The sequence below is a fragment of the Petromyzon marinus genome, chromosome 12 (assembly GCF_048934315.1).
Source record: "Petromyzon marinus isolate PM22_M1 ecotype Great Lakes invasive population chromosome 12, UKy_Petmar_22M1.pri1.0, whole genome shotgun sequence".
In the NCBI taxonomy this organism is placed as follows: domain Eukaryota; kingdom Metazoa; phylum Chordata; class Hyperoartia; order Petromyzontiformes; family Petromyzontidae; genus Petromyzon; species Petromyzon marinus.
This window is the reverse complement of record NC_133678.1, coordinates 11,163,781-11,185,592: the sequence shown is the minus strand read 5'-3', so window position 1 is coordinate 11,185,592 and position 21,812 is coordinate 11,163,781. Positions and strand designations below refer to the sequence as shown.

The window sequence follows — 21,812 nt, the reverse complement described above, 5'->3', positions numbered from 1 at the left end:
TAGTTTCGATTCCCGACAATGTGGAGTTTGTATTTTCTCCGCCTGCTCTGCTTGGGTTTTCTCCGGGTTCTCAGGTTTCCTCCCATAGAACCCCCCCCCCCCCCCCCCCCCCACATACACAATGTAACTGGTATTGGCCAAACATCCCAATGCTGAAATATACAAAAAATAGCAGCAATACTGTCTCCTACTGCGAAGAGTCTTGAGACTCAGTGTGAGGATGTCCAGGATATACACGCGTGATGATAATAATTGATATACAGAGATGTGATGTTACACATTAACTTGACACGTAACTTCACGGCTTTGATTATGAAGTTTATTTTATTTTGGAGATATCTCTGCTTTGCTTTTTGGGATTTTTGCACACAGCGTTGGTGTACGGTGCTTTTTTCAGGAATATTTTGCTGTTTTTTTTCATGGATTTTCTGTTTCCACAGTCACAGTCACATAGTCACTTTAAGATGTTTTCTTGTTCGTGTTCATGTTTTTTGTTTGTTGTGGTTGCACCCGATTCAAGAGCCGAATGGCTCATAGGGCTATACCAAATAAATAAACTAAATAAAAAACACAGTATATGCAAATAAGTGGCCTTGCTTGTCCATTGGGGGCCCTAAACAGAAGCTTATTTCCCTGTTAAAATCATATTAAGGTAACAAGATATAAAGATATAATTTTCATGAGCTAAAAGATATGAAAGAAAATAGAAATAGAAATTAAGAGATGCAAACAAGACAGACATAATAGACAATTATTTGATTGATTAGCTCGCTACATTTATTACCATTTTAATTGGGGCTGATATGTGATGCAAACCGGACTTTTTTGTTGTTAGAATAAGGTTTTTCACTTTTTTCTGGCAACAAAACTGAAACTTTTTTTACAAGGAATCATGCAAAAAAGAATGCAAAAAAAAACACACTGATAATATACGCATTGTCCTTGAAACTGATTGGTCCACACCAGAGACAACTTTCTTTTGAGCCTCGTCTCAAACGGTGCTAGACCAGAGGACGCCAAAAGGCGTACAGCTAAAAGACAATGAACCCGGAGCAACCCTTGAGCTGCCTGTTGGGGGCCCTCTGAGCATTGTCTTGGTTCGCTTTGGGTCCAGTGCTACCACTGATGCAGAGGCCCTGCCGTCTGACGCCCGACGAACACGCCCGCGCAGATGCGATGAATTCGTTTTGGAATTTGTAAGCGGGCGCTGGAAATGTGCATTCCTTCAATGCGCACTCTCTTCAATGAGCACTCTCTTCCATCCCCCGTAGCTGGGGGGCCTGCACAGGTGAAGTGCGTTAATGCATTATCAAAAGTGTCCCTCGCGTGTCTGATGTTGGCTTTTATTTATATACTTATTCTTTTTATACACATATTATTTTCAAAGAAACTTGACATACGGCTAGGAGACAGTCAAAAATAGAAATGCGCAGAAATTGATTGCAGCTGTTTTGAAACTCTCTCGTCGAAAGTTTAAAAGGAGACCGTCTGCAGGACAAAACGATCGCAGCTGGAGGAGGTGTTCGAAGGCCGGGCAGCCGAATTGTCGGTGCGCCACCCGCGCGCAGCTCACGGTTTGATCCCCCCAGCTTAGTACAGCTGGGAAATTAGCGAAGCACTAATGTTGTTGCACAGCCTACGCTCTAGGTATGTAGACTGCCCCGACGGCATCATCGAAAACTAATCTACCGTGTGCAATCGTAGCGAAGGGTTTATTTATTTATTTTTAGTTGGAGCGCGTAAGTGTCAATGTGTCGTTAAACCCGCCACCACCCGTCACGGCCAATTAGTAAGGTTTGTCACGTGAACAAAAGGTATCGATTGGTTACTACTTCAGTACACCGGTGTGTTGGAGAGAAAACCCACAACATTTACACTTATAACCCAAAACAATCAAATTTAACTCCCCATCTGACCCAAAAAATATTTATGATGGATAATATTGGTCGCGAAAGCCTACGTGTTGAACTGCAGTATACAGCAGTTGTAGCACATATCCTGCAATTTGTTTGACTTGTCGGTTTCCACCACGATGCCACTTACATCACAGGCTCTCCAGGTTTCAGGTATTAATGTTGACTTATAAGAATCCTAATAGTGCCTTAGTTTTGGCTTTATAAGCCGCACTCAATAGCATTGATTCATAATGAGCCTAACGGTACTTTAGTCTGGGTCTTCGTGTGTTATTTCATCAATTGGTGTACGTGTATGTATGCACATATGGTGACGTAGTTGTTCGCACGTTCTGCTAAAATCCAACTTCCGGAGTTTGATTCCCTGCTCAAAACCACCAACAGTGTCGATTATCTGAGCCGATCCTGGGCCTCCACTAGGTTGACTCGGCCTCAAATAAGTACCTGGTGTGATATGTGAACATCGCCGCTAGGGTGACAAAGGTGGTCGGGCGTAGTGTTGGCCACCCACCCCTCGTGTGTCGTGCCGGCCTTTATAGGCGCTCGCTAACAGCACTTGTCCCAAAAGTATGTTAAGGCTGTACGGGGGCTCTTTGTCCTTGTTTGTAATATTGTATCCTTGTTTATGTAAGGCATATAAATGAAGGCCACTATTATCTCTTGAACTCGGTCACGTCGAGTCAGCTGTGATGTCACACAACATCCGACTTGCCCTTAACCTTCTGGTGACAGGTGCCACTTTTTCATGGAGAGATGTTCACATAATTATGGTGCTTTAGTTTTTAAGTGGAGAAAATAACGTACACCTACACTCCAAAGCATACTCAACTTATTTTTTCGCGTGTTTAGTTTGTTGTCCTCCAAACGCACCTCTGATTAGCACGGTTGGCTACGTACGGTGATAAAGAAGTTCAAACATACAATAACATACACACTCGGTTAATCACTGAAGCATTATCATCAGCCAGTTTCAATCCACTGCTAGATGAAGGCCTTCCCAAGCTGACACCCCACCTCTCGCTGCCTCGTAATGTAATAATGCGCCATGCACCTCAATCCGAGCTGTGTTAATCGCTCTATCTCCTCGGCGGCCGTATTATCAGGTGTGTTCTCTGCATTTCAGAATCAGAATCTTTATTTAGACTGGAGGAATTCGATGAGCTTTAAGATCTCTTATTTCACAGATGTCCAGTAGGGGCGGGTCAGAAAGGTAATCGTGGCCACCGGCCATCTCTGACGACGGTGGTTCAAATATATGTTTAAAAACAGATTCTGACAGAATTATCAGACGCTCAAAACACTTTCCTGCCACTGGGGAGCTGTCCATTTTCACGTGTCAGCTTTGTTATCGTCGTTAAAGTTGTTCATCATGCCCCCCCCCCACCCCACCCGCTCCCTTCCTGCCATCACAAATGTAAATCATTGCGTTGCTGATGCCACGGTCAGCGCAATTCATTTTGTTAAATCACCGACAAGTGACGCCGGTTATTTAAACAGAATCTGAAACAACGTGCGCAAGTGTTATTTATCACAACAGATAAGGGGGTGGGGGGGGGGGGGAACAAAATCGCAGTTGTTTCATTGCCTCGCTCAGATACTGCAGTGGTTAAACGTGAATTATGAAGCCGAAGAAGTGGGGAGCCGTGTTTGTGTGTCCCAAGGGGAGGGAGTTTCGGTAGCTTGTAGAGTTTTTAATTAGGGGCTGTATTTTTTCGGTTACCTGTGGCATTGGCTTCAAGCGCCATATGGCCTAGGGTGTGGAGTAAATTGAACTCAATACATGAGGGCAAAGAACATTGGGTTATTGTGCCCTCGCACAAAGTGTTCACCAATCTCGGCCCATCTCGTTCATACCGTACGTGGGATATTCGTGTCGCGTTTTCTGGAACGAGCATTCGTGTTTCCTGCTGAATAAGAAGCCTCATCAAACTATATATATAAAATAACATTTCCAGAAGGGGCCTGGACTTGAATGAAATTCGCCAAGGGAATGAAACGCGTACAAAACAACTGCCGCAGAGGAGATGTTATTTTTTATTATTTAATCACAGGCTCTTGAGAGGTGATGGTGGTAGTAGTAGTAGTCGTAGCTTGGAGGAGACAACCTGCGAGCGCTGATCGTTACTTGACATCGGCCGTGACGATGTTAATTAAAGCGGCAGCTGAAATAATACGAGCGGTGCCGATGGCGGGAGAAGGCCGTTGGGGTGGGTGGTGGTGGTGGTGGTCTGGTCGCGGTTCAGTCCAGGGAGCTGGTGGGAGGTGGAGATGTCTGCTGCGGAGAGGCGTGGGGACGCGCCGTGCGGTTTCGATAAAGGTGGGCGGCGTCCGCCTGTCGGACGAGACGCTCACGCGACCCTTCCAGGTGTCTTGCGTACAGCGAGCGTCGCAGAAATGCATTGGGGGGTCATGGATGCGCGCGTGCACGCACACGCGCGTGGTAGGTATGGACACCAGCTGCGGTCTTTGTCGGACAGACTCGGTCCTCCCTTACCAATGTCAAACCGTCTCAGCCGTTCTCTTGTAAGTAACACGATTAAAACTGTCCGTGTCGCACATCTGTTGATCCGTCGTGCCTGTGACAAACTTAACCAGTCCGGACCACGGAGGCCACCGCTTTCTTGTGCTTGGTGCTGTTCAGCATCCGCTAATGGCAAATATGCACAACACAGTCGTGTGTGCAGTACGAAGTATTTCAGAGTTCTGCATCCTTCTGTCTCCCGATTCCCAGGAAAGAAAATAAGCCATAGCTGTATTGTTGTTTTTCTTTGCTCAGATCGATGCTTGAGCATTGCATAATGCAGCACGTGACGAATGTTCATAACTCTGAATGTTATTGACAGCGACTGCCGATTCACTCGCACATTCCGTCGTCGGTTTAATTTCGAGCGGGAGGAACGAAGCAACTGGACGGACGTTCGAAAGTCAAATATTTGCCGTGCCTCAACTCCTGCGGCGCGAAACGTTCCTCGCTACGCGTGCCGTTTCTCTCCCTGTTGTTCTAAGCGGCACCACTCTTTTTTCCGCCACATTTATTCCCCCTCCCACCCGTCCGTCCTCTTAGCCCCTGCGTGCACAAGCGCTCGCCGTTGTCATTTGCCAGATACCCGCTCGGAATCTGAGCGCCATAACTCCACCCAGACCGCAGGGGCACGCGATGCCAGCGCTCCTCGCGAGACACCTGCGGAGGCAAGCGAGGTGGTCCAACAAACACACTCCCCTGGCAGGAACTCGCTCAGACATTCCTCCGCTGAGCAATAATATCTGAAAGGGCAAGCAGGTGAAATAATTTCCGCGTGTATTTTTTTTTCTGGTTTAAATCCGTGGCCGTGGAGGTGGCGAGAGAGATGCGACGTTCTCCGTCCTGGATTTAATTCCCGACTTTGCTTGTATTTTGTGGGCTTTGTGCCTACGCCGTGGTAAAATAAACCCAAGTATCGTCCAGCTTTTACGAGATGACCGCTGTGATAGAGATGAAGAGGCTGGATCGCTGGGCAATCACATCAACGTTGATGATAACCGCTTGTGTGATAATGATCATCTTGAATGTGGCAGCTCCATCGTGAGAATAAACACGAGAACAAGGTTGCTGGCGATAACTATGATGTAACGCTGCTGCGCTTGCTGTAGATGATGAATATGACAATGGTGGTGGTGATACTGGTCCGAACAAATCAGTGTTTAACTGCTAAAAGCATGAGGCAATGGGTCGACGCTCCCTCCATTTTGTAGATATGAGCCAAATGGTGATAATTCCACATTCTCCATGGCAAAGGCGTGCTCATCCATAAAATAACCACGGTTTACGATGCTGGTGGTGGGGGAATATTACGTCAACGTCTTGTTCACAAAACCTTCGTCTTCCCGCTGCTTCTGCTGCTGCTTGTGTGCGGTGGCGATGGTCGCTGATTGTCATCTGCCGCTGTGCGTCTGGCGTTCGTCAGACACTGCGCCTTACCGTGAACTGGCCCATTCGTCGTGGACCCTTCACGTGGCTCTCGATATTCGTAGACGCTCGAGGCAGGACCTGTATTTCACGATTTTTTTTATTTCCACGGCGGCGATGGCAGGGCACGTTTATTTACTCGTAAGACCGTATTTCCGCCCCGTTGAGCTTAGGCGTAAGCTCAGCAGGGCAGGTGCACATTGAAAAAATGCCACAGAGATTGTTTAGAGGGGCAGTGGATTTGGGGAGGCTTTACGTGACATTAGCAATAATGTTTAAGGTCCAACGTTTGATATTTGCTTTCTTTGTACTTCAGAAAAAAATGTTTAACCTTATTTGACCTAAATAATGCAATCTAAGGCAACTTAACGCTTTTTTTAATATATATAAAACACAATGTCTGTGCCCAAGCAGACCATGGGACTATTGTCGTGTAACGCACGTGCAAAGCATTTACAGGTTACCTGATGGTTTCTAGTGACCCTGGTCTCGTGCAGTACCGTCGGCAATTGTTTACAAGAGACATCTGTGTGTTGGATTGGCCGAGCGCGGGAACAATTGTGCGGCCTCCGGGCTTTGCCAGGACATAACCCCGCTGTGTTTGTATGTTCAACTTTTTTCGCACCTTACGTAGCCAACCGCCGCCGTATGTGCGCATGCCACAACCATGAGGTATCAGTGGCGTCCTCGGCTTAAAGCTGCAGTTTGGTTTCAGTAGGCAAATCACACCGGCTCTGTTGGACAAAGTGAACCGGGAGGACGTGAGAAGATTCATCAAGTGAATTAGGATTGGTGCGAAACGTGTAGAGAGAGCCTTTGAAATGCAATGCTTTTTTGCCATAGTTTCCACATATTAATTTAGTTTGGTATCTATCAACGGATTTCCCCGCATAAGTAAGCAAAATAGCAATAAACTCACCGTGGTTTAATAGTCTATATGAAAACCAGTATTGTAATATTTTTTTTATAAAAAATAATTATGTAATGCTGAATGGAACAATGAAATAGATTAGCTTCCGACAGTAACTAACCATGGAGCGGGGTTGATATTGCAGCAATGATACAGCAACACGTGTGCAATATTTGGAATTAATTTGCATAAATATTTAGCAAAAGCAAACAGAATGAGATGTTTTGAGAACACATTGGGTCCGTAGAATTCCAGAAATGTTTTTTCGCGTCAATATCATCCCAATTATTCATTCAGATCAACTGAATGTGGCATTCATGAGTAATGGTGTTCAATTTACATGGGCACACTTGTGCAAAAACAACAACTCATTTTTGCATTTATAAATGTTTCTTTAAAGAGCGGTGGTATTTCAAAATACAAACCCCAGGGAGGAAATGTAGATGGTTGCCAGACTGTGGTGACTTGACAGTAAATTAAATAACATTCTGCTCTTCCCCTGTGACCTTTGCAACCGCGAAGGGCACTTTAGTAAATCAGTGGCGTGTATATTAAACCACAATTTCCCTCCGTTTTTTTGCGTTGGTATTTTTCTCCGCTTCCCTTTTTAACAAAAGTGCCCACGATTTGCGTCTTTATTTTATATACTCCTGTCTTCCAAGCTGGACACGTACGTAGGCGGTACAAGCATCAGGTTATTCTCTTCACTGTTTCATACCGGCAACTCACTTGAGGGGCATTACGTGCATTAATTTCGGCACAATCCACTAACCCCTCCTCGGAAGCTTTGTATTACAATTGTGTACCACCACACGTGGACTCATGTTGGCTGAAGAGCAGGAACTATCAGAATCGCAATCAATTTTCATCAGGAATGGGTGAGACTTTTGGTTCCCTTTCTCGATTTGTTCTCAATGTAATCTTTCTTCCCATTACATGAATTATACTGGGCACCCTCTCTTCTCAACTTTTTTCTCCTCCTATCGTCTCTTTTATTTTTCCCTATGCCCCCTTAATAAACTACTTTCGCTTTCATTCTATTTTCCTAGCTCACTGCTGGGGAAAACGGTGGACTTTGTCCTGCGCGTTAGCTGTACTGTCGTTAAAAATCACGAAAAAAAGTTATATACGGACGAGGTTTGTGACATTCCAGCAAGGTGACCCTGTGTGGAATGTTTGCTTCGCGTTTGGAGGTTTATGGCACTGCTGTAAATGCATGGCCCTGCCCGATGGGATTCTGCCCCATTGGCGTGAAGCCGTGCTGCGTGGAGAGGAGCGTTGGGACACGTGATCTGATGTGATTGCCCAGCGATCCAGCCGGTTAGGCCGCAATCCAGCACTGAGTGCCTCACATTTGAGGGCCATTTGCCAGTGACCCTACACTTGCTTCTTCCCACGTAGCTCTTTGCAGTGAGGGCTTCCTGACGTGTGCAATGCCCCTAGTAATCAGGACTAATGGGGCCCTTTATCTTATTTTATTTAGCTTTTGCTCCCACTGGCTTAAAACTGCCGGTGAGTGCAACTGGCAATTAACGCCCATTTGCTAATTTGAGAAGAGGCATTTTAGTTTTGACTTTTTAGGGATTTTTTTTGTAGTTGGTGGGATTAATCTAACAGCTCCATGGGATTGGATAAAGCTCTTGAATTGAGATTAATGGGAATGATATTCTACTTATTGATTAAAAAAAAACAGCAATGGATTCTTGAATCTATTTGTGTGGATTTTTGAGGGTTATTCTCTCTCATGTATGCCTTCTATGATTGCTCCGATTTCCTGCTACCCATCAAATGCTCAGCAAGGGAATTGGCCAAACATCCCAATGCAGTGCCCTCCTGAATAAGAGTGTTCAGTTTCGGTGAGGCTTTCCTGGGTATAGGCCTTCATTATTATTATTTATGAGAAACGAGCTGCCATGCCACTTGTTGTAAAAACAAAATCTCGAGGTTATTACGTGGCGTAGATTCTTGCAGCTGTCAACACACGCAAAAACATGCATACACACATGCCGAAATACGGTCACTCGTCCACACACAGATACATATCCACACACAGATACATATCCAAACAGATATACTCATGCATACAATACATAGATACAGACATGCATATCTGCAAGAACACATTTATTATTGCACACGCACACACACAAATACACACATATACATTCACCTGAATACATACAGACGTAAATACCCACACAGACAAAGATCTCTGTATAGCCTTAACAGACTTTTGGGGCAAGCGCTGTTATCGAGCATCAATGAGGGTGGCACTGCACACAAGGAGGTGGGTGGCCTGCATCACGCCCAGCCACCTTTGTCTCCCTATTGGCGATGTTTATACACTGCACCAGGTACTCATTTGAGGCCGAGTCGACCTAGGAGAGGCCCAGGACCAGTTCAGATAATCGTCACTGATGTTGACCACGAGCTGGAATCGATTTTGGGTCACCAGGTTTCTTAGTCCGGCGTGCTAACCGCTGTACTACTGCTCCCTCTACAAATAGATATATACACACACACACGTGTCCGAACACATGTACTCATGCGCGCACACGCACACACGCACACTTTAAAAACGGAAGTGCTCAAAGCCAACGAGGAATCCCAGTTCCCCTGCGCTATCGAGCACCTGTACCTGAGGCATGGGAGGGTTGCGTGCTTTCACACTTTGACAGCCAAACAAAGCGAGCAACATTATTATCGCGGCGCAAGAAAAGGCGTTCCAAATATTATTTCAAACGGCGCATACTGAGCTGGCCTTTAAGTAGACTACATCAGATATATGCGAAGGATGTGTACACCCACTCGTGTTATCCTATACACACACGCCTGGCTGGATAGCTATGGCACTTAAGTCGCCTGTCACCGAGGCAGTTTTCAAGCGTTTGATGATTCAAATCGCCGGCTGCCACGAGTACTTTTGCAGGGCCTGACCAACGCATTTTGTCTGCTGCAGAGTGGATGGTGAGAGCCCTCTGATATCTTTTTGACATCATCCACGGAATAAGACAAACGGTTTTTACTGCGTTGGCAGTGATGCGTGAGCATATATAACAAAAAAACTCAACATTTCGCATGGTCTCCCCTTCTTCCTGGCATGTCAACTAAAATATTGCTATATATTTGACCCATTGTTATATAATTCACCTATTTGCTATACATTTAACCTATTGTAATATATTTATAATATATATTTTTTTATATTTGTGCGTTACTCCTTCGGGCGGTTGTTATCGATGAATGTGCAGTTTTTATAAAAAAAAAAGACAATTCGTTGCTCAAAATGTTCCCGTGGGAGAAAAAAAAATGCGTGAATCTTGTTCAAGTGAAATATGAATTTACTGCGGTTCAGGACGTAAAATAATTTACCGAAGCTAACAAATGCTACTGAGATTCTAACGACTGCAGTTCATTGGTAGCTTCCTTCAAAGTGTGAGAAATTATCTCCGTGCCCTTTTAAGCGTAAAAAAAAACGATGCAAATTTATATAAAGTTGCTTAATTGCCAAAGCGTAGCTCTGTGATTAAAACCGTCCCGGTGGCCAAAAGCACTTTGTCTACTGGAACATTACACCCCCCCCCCGCCCCCAACAAAAAAAAACCCCATCCCAGAGCCAATACGGCACAACCGCGAGAACCTACGCAGCTGTGGTGCAAAAGCATGTCAGGCGCATCACAGGACTGGTCCTTTTAACACGTAGGCTTTTGCGATCAATGTTTTGTTCATAATAAAGGTTTTTGGGTTAGATCGCGTTATTTATTAATGCGTCGTAACCCACCACCACCCCATCACGACCAAACAGTACAAAAAAATGTGTCACGTTTACAAAAGACAAATGATGTTGATTCACTCTTCAACACGCCGGTGGGCTAAAGTAGTGAACTATTCGTCTTTTGTAAACGTGGCACATTTTTTACTGTTTGGCCATGTCGGGTGGTGGAGGGTTACGACACATTTATAAATAACGCGATCTAACCCAAAAACCGTTTTATTATGAATCAGGACTGTTCCTGTGTGCGGGGGAGTCGGTGCTAATGCTGTGCAGGGTTTCCCAAGACCGGTGGTGATTCATTTCTTCCCGTGATGAGTGGGAGGGGAAGTCTGCGACTCGGCTTTTGTTGTCTCTTGTGACCCTCCCCGAACTATCACGGGGGTGATGTCACGTGTGTGTATATGCATGTCTGGGTGGTTTTTCATGTTGTGCCTCTGCTCACATTTTTCAGTTTTTCCGCTCACGTTAACCTGGCCAGACACATCCTATTTTTACTTTTTGTGGTCGTTCTATAGTGTATTCCTTACCTACGAATGGTGTGGTTTTTCTCAGCACAATTTTTAGACGAATACAAATTTATTGTTTTTCCCGATTCCACCGTATCCTTTCTGATAAATGGTTTCACATTTTCACTTGGGGATGAGAAGGCTACGAATGTCATAACATACAGGCTGCATTCTGATTCTAATGAGTCCATAGCTTCGGTAGAAAGAGTTCGTGAACAACCGATATATTGTGCTTGAACAATTAATCATGAACCTCATGTTTATAATTAAAATTGTGCCAAATGGCATTCATTGTATTCATTGACAACGGCACACACGCGCGGTGTCACATTTACAATTCATTCATTTTAAAACGAGCGCTATTTGGCCATAACCTGGTGCACATTTAACAGCGAGGCCGGTTTCCGTGACCCCAGCACAAGGTGATCTGGTGACACATTAACACGAGCAGCACACGGGCCACTTGATCTTTCACCCCCTCCTAATGTTCGCATCACATCGCCGCACCGCCGCATCGAGCGAGCCCTTTCCAGGGTCGACTTCCAATGCTAAGCCCACATCAATAAAGCGTGCGCGCTTTCCCCCGCGTCTCGTTGGACGTTTAACAAATTGATCTCCGCTCCCGAACATCTGAGCGCTCGCCGCCGCTGCCTCTGCAGCACAAAGCTGGGGTGGCACGAGTCCTTGGTGGCTTGCCACGGGCGACTTGTTCGCATTTTACATTTTTTTACTTCACAGTAATTCATCAATCATTCGTAGTTTGTGTTGGGTTTTTTTTGTGTGTGTTGGGGGGGGGCGGCGGGTGCCTGGGAAATTGTAGGAAAATTACTTTGCAGCCATAGGAGTGGCTCAGAAATTAAACATCACTCGTGTTCGGCAAGTGGACGTTTAAAAAAGAGAGAAAAATGTGCAGTGTAAATGCAGTAAATGCAGACTATTTGTATGGGGGGGGGGGGGGGGGGGTGGCATTGGAGACAGCTTGTCCATATGCAAGGGGAGCTCTCGCTCCTGCCTGAGCCCCGAGTGGAGGGTTCAGGCACAGTGATTGCCACTCTAGAGGGCGATTCCCCTGCAGCTCAAAACTGCGGGTCAGGATGCAGCTCAGTTGATCAACAGAGCGTAAAATAAATAAGATCGTGAACTCCTGTTCTCGCCATAGTCAACCCGGCTCCGTCATTGTCATTAGTGGCAGCGCTCAGCACACAAGCAAGCCAGGCAAAATCTCAGGGCCCCAAGTAGTCAAAGGGGCCTGGATTCATTAAAAAAAGAGATGTGTCAAATATCAGCTCAAATGAAAATGGTTTTCAGCATAACAACCAGTGTGTAATATCTTAAGAATAGGGTTTTTCCCCTTTTTTTCTGGCAACAAAACTGAAACCTTTTTACAAGGATTCATGTCTGCATTAACCACAATACCTGCAGTCAAAATGCAAACAAAAAACATACTATGATAATATATGCGTTGTCCTTAAACCTTGGCGTCATCTGGTCGAGCACCAATTGGGTCGAGGCTCAAAAGAAAGCCGTCCCTTGGTGTGGACCAATCAGTTTCAAGGACAATGCATATATTATCATAGTATGTTTTTTGTTTGCATTTTGACTGCAGGTATAGTGGTTAATGCAGACATGAATCCTTGTAAAAAAAGGTTTCAGTTTTGTTGCCAGAAAAAAAAGGGGAAAAACCCTATTTTTATATTTTGGTACTGGCAAAGGAGGTCTAATGATGTAATATCTTGTCACCGCAGCGTGCACCCTGTTGGTTGTATCACTGTTTCTGCTACGAGAATGTGGAGACCAGCACGACCCTGTGCCTGTTTGATCATGAGGACAGTGATTTTATTTTTTTAAAACGTGAAACCGCCGCCTCCTCCTCTACAGCAGCTGCTTCCCTCCCTAAAATAGAATTCTTCGGGTCACCACTGAGATCATATGACCTTCAAAATGCACTTCACTGATTGGCTTAACTCTGAAAATCATCAACAGCCAGGGCAGGTCAATTGTCGGTTGAACTCTTTCATCCATTCTGCCATGTAGCCTAACTAACTGCATCATGGACAAAAAAACATGTAAAACACAAATTCAATTAACGATGACGTGCCATTGTTTGACCATCATAATCACATCAGCAGCCCCTGTTCAATCCATGCCTGAACGAAGACCCCTCCCCACCCTTTCCCCCGCGGTCTAGCACAATACCGAAATCTGTCTCACTCCTGCACACAAGCTACTCCTCCATCCCTCCGCCTCCAATGATGATCATCCTCTCGGACGCATTCCCTCACATTCGTCACCAGTCTCAACCATTGTGAATCCTCCCTGCCAGTGATGTTCCCTGCAGGATCGTCGTGATCTCTCTAATTCGTGTTTGTTCTCCGATCCATTGTTTTTCCATCTCTCATTGCGATTCCACAGAATGCATTTGTCAGTGCGAATGTTTTTGTACTTTTCACTTTCTGATTTAAAGCTTTCGTGACTGCAGGGATTCATATTCTTGGTTCTTTTGGTAAAGTCACGTAGAAGGGAAACAATAAAATAATAAAAATATAAAACAATAAAATTCTCAACGACGTTTCGACTGCAACACAAGCAATCATCATCAGGTGTGAAAACCACAGCAAGAAAATGTGAAAAAAGTGGCGGTTATTTTTTTTATTCATTTTTTTTTGCTGTGGGTTTCACACCTGATGATGATTGCTTGTGTTGCAGTCGAAACGTCGTTGAGAATTTTATTGTTTTATAATTTTATTATTTTATTATTTCCCTTCTACGTGACTTTACCGAAAGAACCAAGAATATATAGTTTCACTTTCTGTTCAGTTTTCTTTTGCAACGTGCGTGTTGTTAAATCAATTGTCTCAGCATGCAACGAGCGCTCATTAACACCCTCCTTTTTAGGCTCATTCATGTTCATATCCAGTATTGAGTTATATTTCCCCAAATGCACGCCAGTACGTTATCGCTCGTCCCTTTGTTTTATCGTTTGGAGCCTGGGTTCACATTTTAATAAATGACCACATCCTGTGCATACTGTTTTGCAGTTGTCGTGCCAGTTGTTATGCCGTACAAAGGTAACATTGAAACGCTACAGCCAACTCTCAACACCTGCTGTGAAAGTCATCGGTTGGTTTATGCGACCCACTCACCCATGAAACACTTGCACCGCATACGCTGCCTATATTTTTTTCTTGTTGCTCCCATTTGAACCATTGTTCATCAAGCTTTAGCTGGGTGCACGCGACTGTGATTGAGCCGAAGGCACTGCAGGGTTGCCACACCATCATAATGTAACCGTATCCCTACATTTGGGAGACGCTTGTTGAAAGGATTTAATGCACAGGCTAACAGCAGCTTACAGCGGAGATGTTAAGGGTGGGCTCCCGTTGCAGACGTTTTTTTTGCGCAGCGGCGTGAAGCGAATACGGGGAGATACTCGTGCTAGCGCGCGTTTCCACAGCCCCGTGAAATCAGACCCAAAACCGCGTTTGGGCTATTCTTGGTCGAGCCCGGCCCAAAGTCATTTCTTGTCCCTAACGCTTCACGAGCCCCACACGGCTCCATGGGTACGCCCTCGGGGCCCCTCTGGACTATAACACTGGCACACAGTGGCCTGCTCTTCAGATTGGTGTCGTGGGATCCTTAACGTCCGCTGTGAAGCAGACGGCATGTCATTTTACGGTTAATACAACCCACCGCAATAAAAAGGGTGGCCGCTGCATTTGAACCAGGGCGGCCGCGGGATTCAAACCATGAACTTCTGCAGCAAGTGGTGAATACACTACCGCTAGTTCATCTCACTGCCCCTTGATGTTCAATGTCAAATAAAATCATTAGTACGTTTGATATCCGTGCCAAACTTATCGCGCAAGGTTCTGTTTCACAGACATAATCTGCAGTGGCTAAGAACCATTATAGTTTGGAATTAGCAATCGGCTGTCACCTGGCCTATAAGCTAAGCAATTAATTGCATATTTACAGTAATTGACATGCCTTTATAGACTTTGAGCAGCAACAGAACTCCCCGTGTGTCCCAAAGCTATCTGTGTGCAAGGTGAATGTATAATGAATGTATAATGGTTCATATACCTCAATCGCAGCACTGGAGCCGTCTGAGGCTAAGGGTCCTCATATGAAAAGAACAATGGACATCCATCAAGGGCCACACTGATAGTTTAAACATCACTGGCCTATGCCATGCACTGGTCAAATGAGCACATCCATCCGATCAAATCCTGACCATAATCATGACTCTAGTGTCTCTATCTATCCATCTCTAACATTGCCTAGGAAACCTAATAATACTAGTGATGTTCTTTTGTAAGGTAGTACAGCAAGCATGTTTTTGGCCTGTCAAGGAGTTTGTGCGCTATCTCTTCATATGGCTGTGTTTTCTCTGGGCACTCTGGTTTCGTTCCATACAAAAAAAGCTTAATCTGCAGCATTGCCCAAATGCACCAATGCAGGTCTTTATATATAATAAATATTGGCACTAAATTAGGCTTTTATTGGTTAATAAATAAATGAGACTTCTTCTTGGGGCCCATAAAATGAGTACCAATCGCTTCGTCAAAGAGGCCGGTCTCTGCAATGAATTTCCTCTGTCATCGGAATGTGGAATTCACATCACTTGGCTCAGGGCACCTCAAGAAGTTGAGCTCATAAACCTGTCACTCATTTGCATATCCAGACACTGGGACGTGACTTGGATATTTTAATGTTACGCTTGTTTTACCCAGGAAAGTTTCGAGGTTTTATTTTTTTCAGGAGTGTCCTGCCAAGTTTTTCGCAGTAGGGGGGGGGGGGCGCGATGTTGCCATGTGTAATCCCAATTGAGTGATTTTTTTTTTATTTGTTCAGCATTGGAAAGTTTGGCTGACACCGTTTACATTGGGTGTGGTTTTCTTTTTTTTTGTTTCGCGATGGGAGGAAACCGTAGAACCCGGAAGGAGACCCAGGCAGAAGACGGGGAGAGCCTATACAAAGTCCACACAGAAAGGCACCCGAGTCTGTAATCTACAACCCAGGCCCTTGCGTTACCACTACGCCGCCATTGATCATGATTATTATAATTGTTGTTGTATTAATAATCACAATGCTTCGGTTCACTCGTGGAGCAGTTTTTTTTTTTTGCCCTTGACGTGCATGACGTGGCTCCTCAAAGTCCTCGCACGGTGCCAGATTCTGCACGTGCAGACGGACTAACGCCGGGTACCTAACCTTGACGCCCGTCTCCACACGACAGACAGATTATGTTACAGACTTCATCAGACAGCCTTTGTTCGCTCTTGCAGGTGTTCACGCTTCTAGTGTTCCAATTCTTTTCGTACCGCAAGTACCGTACCGCCAGCGGTGATTGGCTCTGATTTATAATAAGACGGTCCTTGATAATAGTACTTTGTTTGTCGAGAAAGTCACCCACTGAGTCTCGAGACTTCTTAGCCAGGAAGGGTCCATCTTTGAATTTTTGGTCACTTCTCGTTGATGTTTGTTGTTCATAGCATGTTCTCCGTAACACGTTTGTTGAGGGTTGTTCTAAAATTAGAGAGAACAAATGTCAGATTGCATGTGGTGGGGTAAAGTGTGGGTACTCCCACCTCTTCCAAGATGTCCGTGCAGCGTGGTAAATGAGGCCAAATCAAATCTGGAGGGGGCTCTCTGGAGATCCCTCTGGGGGAGGCCCTTCTACCATCAGTGGGTGTGCGCAAAGCAATTGCAGGGGCTGCACCTTTACCTGTCGATGCTAATGTACGGAAACAAAATGTTGCGAAGCTGCTTTACACGTGTAAAACAATAGCAATTGTACAACGGCAGCACCAGTTATATTTTAAATGAATCTGCAGAAGATTTGGTGCTTACAAATGAATCAATTGGCCAGACATCCTTGTCATGCAACCATGCCATTGTCGTCAGCAGTCCCTCGGGGTTCGAGGATGACGTCCATCAGGTTCAGTGGTCGCTCTTGAGGTTGCTGAAGAGTCAAATTCTGGATCCGCAGATCTTTGGGCAATGGGGGGGCACGCGGTCCTAGGGATCAGCAGTGCCAGTTTGGAAGTGTGTACACGCGCAATAATTACAAAATCTTGTGCCGAGCTTAGCGAATGTAGGCTGTCCATAGCGGGAGGTATCTCCTTCTTCTCTGCTTCTTAGCCAGACTGTGGTGTGCATGCACTCCTTTAATCCATCACTGTGGAGGCAGTGGGGGTTGGTAGAGCACACAAAAATGTTGTGAAACTCTCTTTTCCTATGGGCGTCGAGGAGGTGCCGTACCCTGGCTCACCAGGAGAAGGCGGTACAGGAAGTGGAATAATCGCCATCTGTGTCCATCTGTAGGGGGATCGAGTGTTGCACCAATGGCCCAGTTTCCTCCAACTTGCATAAACAACTCGTTAAATAGTTTAACAAGGAGTAGGCTTTCGTGGCCAATATTATCCATAATAGAGGTTTTTTGGGTTAAATCGCGTAAATATAAATGTGTCGTTAAACCTACCACCACCCAACACAGCCACTTAGTAAGGTTTGCCACGTAAACAAAACATGCCAATCCGTTACGAGTTCAGTACACCGCTGTGTTGGAGAGTTAACAGAGAATATTTATAATTAAAGTACCGTGATGTTCCACCGGTAATTACAACCAGCTTCATCAGGCGACAGCCAGAGTTGTGGAGAAATCTTCCTGTTTTGGTCTTAACTCATTAATTGTCTGAAAACATCTTTAAAAAAAACAAAGCAGGACCCTCCTGTAAAATAATCCTACCAATCAGTTTGGCTCTCTTGGACAAATAAGCAAAATGAGTAAATTCTCGTGTAAAATTCAAAAGGGCAGTTTATATATTCAGGTCCCATTTGTTGAGGAAATTAATATGCGTTTGTTGAGTCGGTGTGTAGCTCATTCGTTACTCCATTCCATAGAGGTATCATATTAATAGCAAATTATTATATTCAGGCAGCAGTGCCACCTGGGTCAATAACACTACAACAATCCCCCATATAGCGTTAGCAGACTGTTGGGGCAAGTGCTGTTAGCATGCACCTGTGAAGGCTGGAACGGCACACGAGGGGATGAGTGACTAACACCACGCCCGGTCGCCTTTGTCTCCCCAGTGGCGATGTTTACACACCACACCGGGTACTCATTTTAGGTTGAGTCGACCTAGGGACGGCCGTGGACCGGTTCAGATAATCGTCACTGATGGTGGCCGTGAGCGGGAATCGAACTGGGGTCGCTGGGTTCGTAGTGCAGCGCCCTAACCGCTGCACCACCGCCACACCCCCTCCACCCCCCCCCCGCCCCAATTGGTAGTGTGTAGATTGTATCGCGTGAGATTCATCGCTGTCCCCGTGTCCACACCGTGGTGCTGGTGACGCTTCGTAAAGAGCTTTCAGAGAGCTCCCCGTGTTCACTGACATCCCTGCGTGTTTCCATTGATTCTGATATGCGCTCAAACTTTATTTTTTTCTTGTTATTAACCCTATCTTTCGCAGAGCCCCAACATTCAGTCGTGCAGTTCAAAGTGCTTTCCAATTAAAATTATTTCACAATGGACGATAACTTATAAATTGCCCTATCCTGTTGCAGTAGGACACGTTGAATGCCGATGATGACACTGTCATCTTTTTCTCTCTTTGTACAACCTTTTTCAAAGTACAATTTTAATTAAGACAGCAGATCAGGTATAAAAGCTATCTCCAATCATTATAGTTTATGGTTTTATCTGCATTATTCACAGGTTAACTTTTTTCACTGGCTAGTTTCCTTTTTTACTGCGGCATTTAAAGTGACATTGCATCAATCAGTCGGGATTTTTTTTTAAACCCATCGTATTAAAACGTCTCGGAAATTCTCCCCTCAAAAAAGAAAACCCGGTGAAGTTTCGCCTTGAGGCACCACTAAAAAGGGCAGAGATATTATTTACTCTGCTGCCGTGGTGATTAACGATGGTGCAGTGTGATCTCCGTGATAAAACGTCAATTGGATGCTTCTCACAAACACCCGGGCGGTGACTTTCCAGCCTGTGGTCGTGCAAATTCCCGCGGCAGGATGGGGGCCGCTGATTGCCAAATCCCCAGAACCGCAGCCCTTAATTTTTCATTTTAAAAAAAAATTGGCGAAATATTTTTTGCTGAAAATTTTGGAGCGAACCGCGTTTTTTTTTTGCCAGCTTTTAATGAGAGGAACAAGCAGACGTGTGACCACTGCTTCGTTCTCACAGTTGTTTAAAGTCACGCAAGAGAGAGAGAGAAAAAAACATGTTCTCTTGGACACATTTTTAAGGTTATATCAGCCCGAATGATCACGTGCACTTTATTTATAACGAGGTGTGAGAGCCCATTGGAGACTTAAAAGTCTCTTTTTCAAAAACAGAAGTGATCAGCCCTCCGCTAGATCTGTTTAGACACTTCTAGATGTGTACCTCAGACCAAGTCACCCTCAATACTCCCCACCTCATCGAATCTCAGAAGGGTGCAGCTTGAATAGTGGACCACCAATCATATGAGGTGTTAGGAGACTCTGGGTTAGCGTAATGGCAGTAGAGGTCAGTGCAACCGAATCCATTGTTGTACTGTACCTAAGTGTTCCCATGCCGATTGTCTGTACCCGACAAGTTTCACCAAATGACTCTCGAGACCCACATTCTGTGGTGGAGGCCCTCATCCAGCAGTGGATTTGCAAAAGGGCTCTGCACATACACCAATGGATTTTTCATTTGTCTATTTATTCATTAAGGAGAAGGATTTGGCATTGTAAAATGTACCTTTTTTATGATGCATAAATGCGATGCACCTGATAGCTCATCACAAAATGCGAGGAATGGCGGCAGAGAAGAGTTTGGATTCGAATGAGGCAATCACGCGATGCTGTCATCCCTTGCGAACCAGCCCAGGTGTCCGTTGACAGACTCGAGCAATGCCTGGCTTGAGGTGAGCGTCTTAGTGAAGTTCCTGACAGCTATCCTTAGCACCCAGTGATCACCTTTAAATCTTAAGTCTTGAAAGTGGACGGTGCTGCGTTGTCTCCGGGGTTTGAGTCACCATTGAGAACTGACAGCTCAGATTTGAATCCAGACAGCCTCCTGATTCAAAGGAAACAGGTTTTCCAGTGTAGTGAGCTGGTTTTCTCACCAATGATTTCACGAAAAATTCCCCATTGCGTAAAATCTAGTGTCGTACGTAATTTGACCTTTTCCAGCTCCGAGGGAATAGTTGGCGGTTTGACAGACTTCGTGGCTCATGCGTGTATCTTAATGTGGTGGGCCTAGAGGCTGTGTGGTAGGACAGGCCCTCCAGAGATGTCAGGGGAAAGACCATTGACGAGACTTCTGGGTCAGTCCCAAATGTCACACGTAGCTCTGCTGTCATAGTGAGTTATAGAAGATAAATGGTTGGTTCGCTGCTTTCACAGCGCTCTGATAGCACGATCGGTGGACAGTTTGTGACAAGTACAAAAGTAATGATTTACCCCAACAAAAAAATATTAGAAAGTTTTGAAAATGGAGATGAGTGTTTTCACTCCAGCATGGCACTCTCAGCAATTGGCTGTCATTCTTAACCCGAGCTCTGGCACTTAGCAGGTACGGCTCCTCCACGAGTCCCCTCTTCTGTCTCTCCCTAGTCAACGTAACCCACCTTTTTGCTTTTGGGGCTCTTCCCACCGGCCTGCCGTATCAGTTTCCACTTTCCTCCTGTCGCCCCGGCGAGCCTCTGCCGGGCTGATGAAGATGAATGGGGCGCCTGTGCTTCTTGTGGTCCTTGCGACCGACGCCCCCCCCCCCCCCCCCCCAGCTGCCAGCGGTCCCCTTGCGCAGGGGCGGCTGCTGCGTCGAGGGACCTCGATGGGCCCACGCGGCGGTGCGCGACGACGTGCGGAGAGAGAGCGCACGGAGAGAGAGTGCACGGAGAGAGAGAGCTCACGGAGAGATCGTGCACGGAGAGAGAGTGCACGGAGAGAGAGGGAGAGAGTGCACGGAGAGAGAGAGTGCACGGAGAGAGAGAGAGCGCACGGAGAGAGAGAGCGCACGGAGAGAGAGAGTGCACGGAGAGAGAGAGAGTGCACGGAGAGAGAGAGAGTGCACGGAGAGAGAGAGAGTGCACGGAGAGAGAGAGAGTGCACGGAGAGAGAGAGAGTGCACGGAGAGAGAGAGAGTGCACGGAGAGAGAGAGAGTGCACGGAGAGAGAGAGAGTGCACGGAGAGAGAGAGAGTGCACGGAGAGAGAGAGAGTGCACGGAGAGAGAGAGAGAGAGTGCACGGAGAGAGAGAGAGTGCACGGAGAGAGAGAGAGAGTGCACGGAGAGAGAGAGCGCACGGAGAGAGAGAGTGCACGGAGAGAGAGAGAGTGCACGGAGAGAGAGAGAGAGTGCACGGAGAGAGAGAGCGCACGGAGAGAGAGAGTGCACGGAGAGAGAGAGTGCACGGAGAGAGAGAGAGTGCACGGAGAGAGAGAGAGTGCACGGAGAGAGAGAGAGAGTGCACGGAGAGAGAGAGAGAGTGCACGGAGAGAGAGAGAGAGTGCACGGAGAGAGAGAGAGAGTGCACGGAGAGAGAGAGCGCACGGAGAGAGAGAGCGCACGGAGAGAGAGAGTGCACGGAGAGAGAGAGAGTGCACGGAGAGAGAGAGAGTGCACGGAGAGAGAGAGAGTGCACGGAGAGAGAGTGCACGGAGAGAGTGCACGGAGAGAGAGAGCTCACAGAGAGAGAGCACGGAGAGAGAGAGAGAGCGCACGCTGGCGGTGATGTCATTGTCCCCGCGAGTGAGACCCGAGAGCTGG

The 21,812-nt window shown here is 46.0% G+C and overlaps 1 protein-coding gene and 1 long non-coding RNA gene across 4 annotated transcripts in view; one reads left to right on the top strand and one right to left on the bottom strand.

The window, feature by feature from the left end:
* The window catches only part of LOC116941578 (uncharacterized), a 48,166-nt gene extending 27,081 nt beyond the window's left edge, over nt 1-21,085 (bottom strand). The window contains exon 1 of one of the 2 annotated variants that reach the window (XR_004402699.2): nt 20,672-21,085. This is a non-coding gene — a long non-coding RNA (uncharacterized LOC116941578). The remainder of the gene's footprint in view (nt 1-20,671) is intronic. The other variant, XR_004402700.2, reaches the window with a different exon arrangement.
* Nucleotides 1-21,812, top strand: part of LOC116941576 (extracellular sulfatase Sulf-1-like) — a 183,177-nt gene that overhangs the window by 95,013 nt on the left and 66,352 nt on the right. The gene's annotated exons all lie outside the window — the stretch shown is intronic.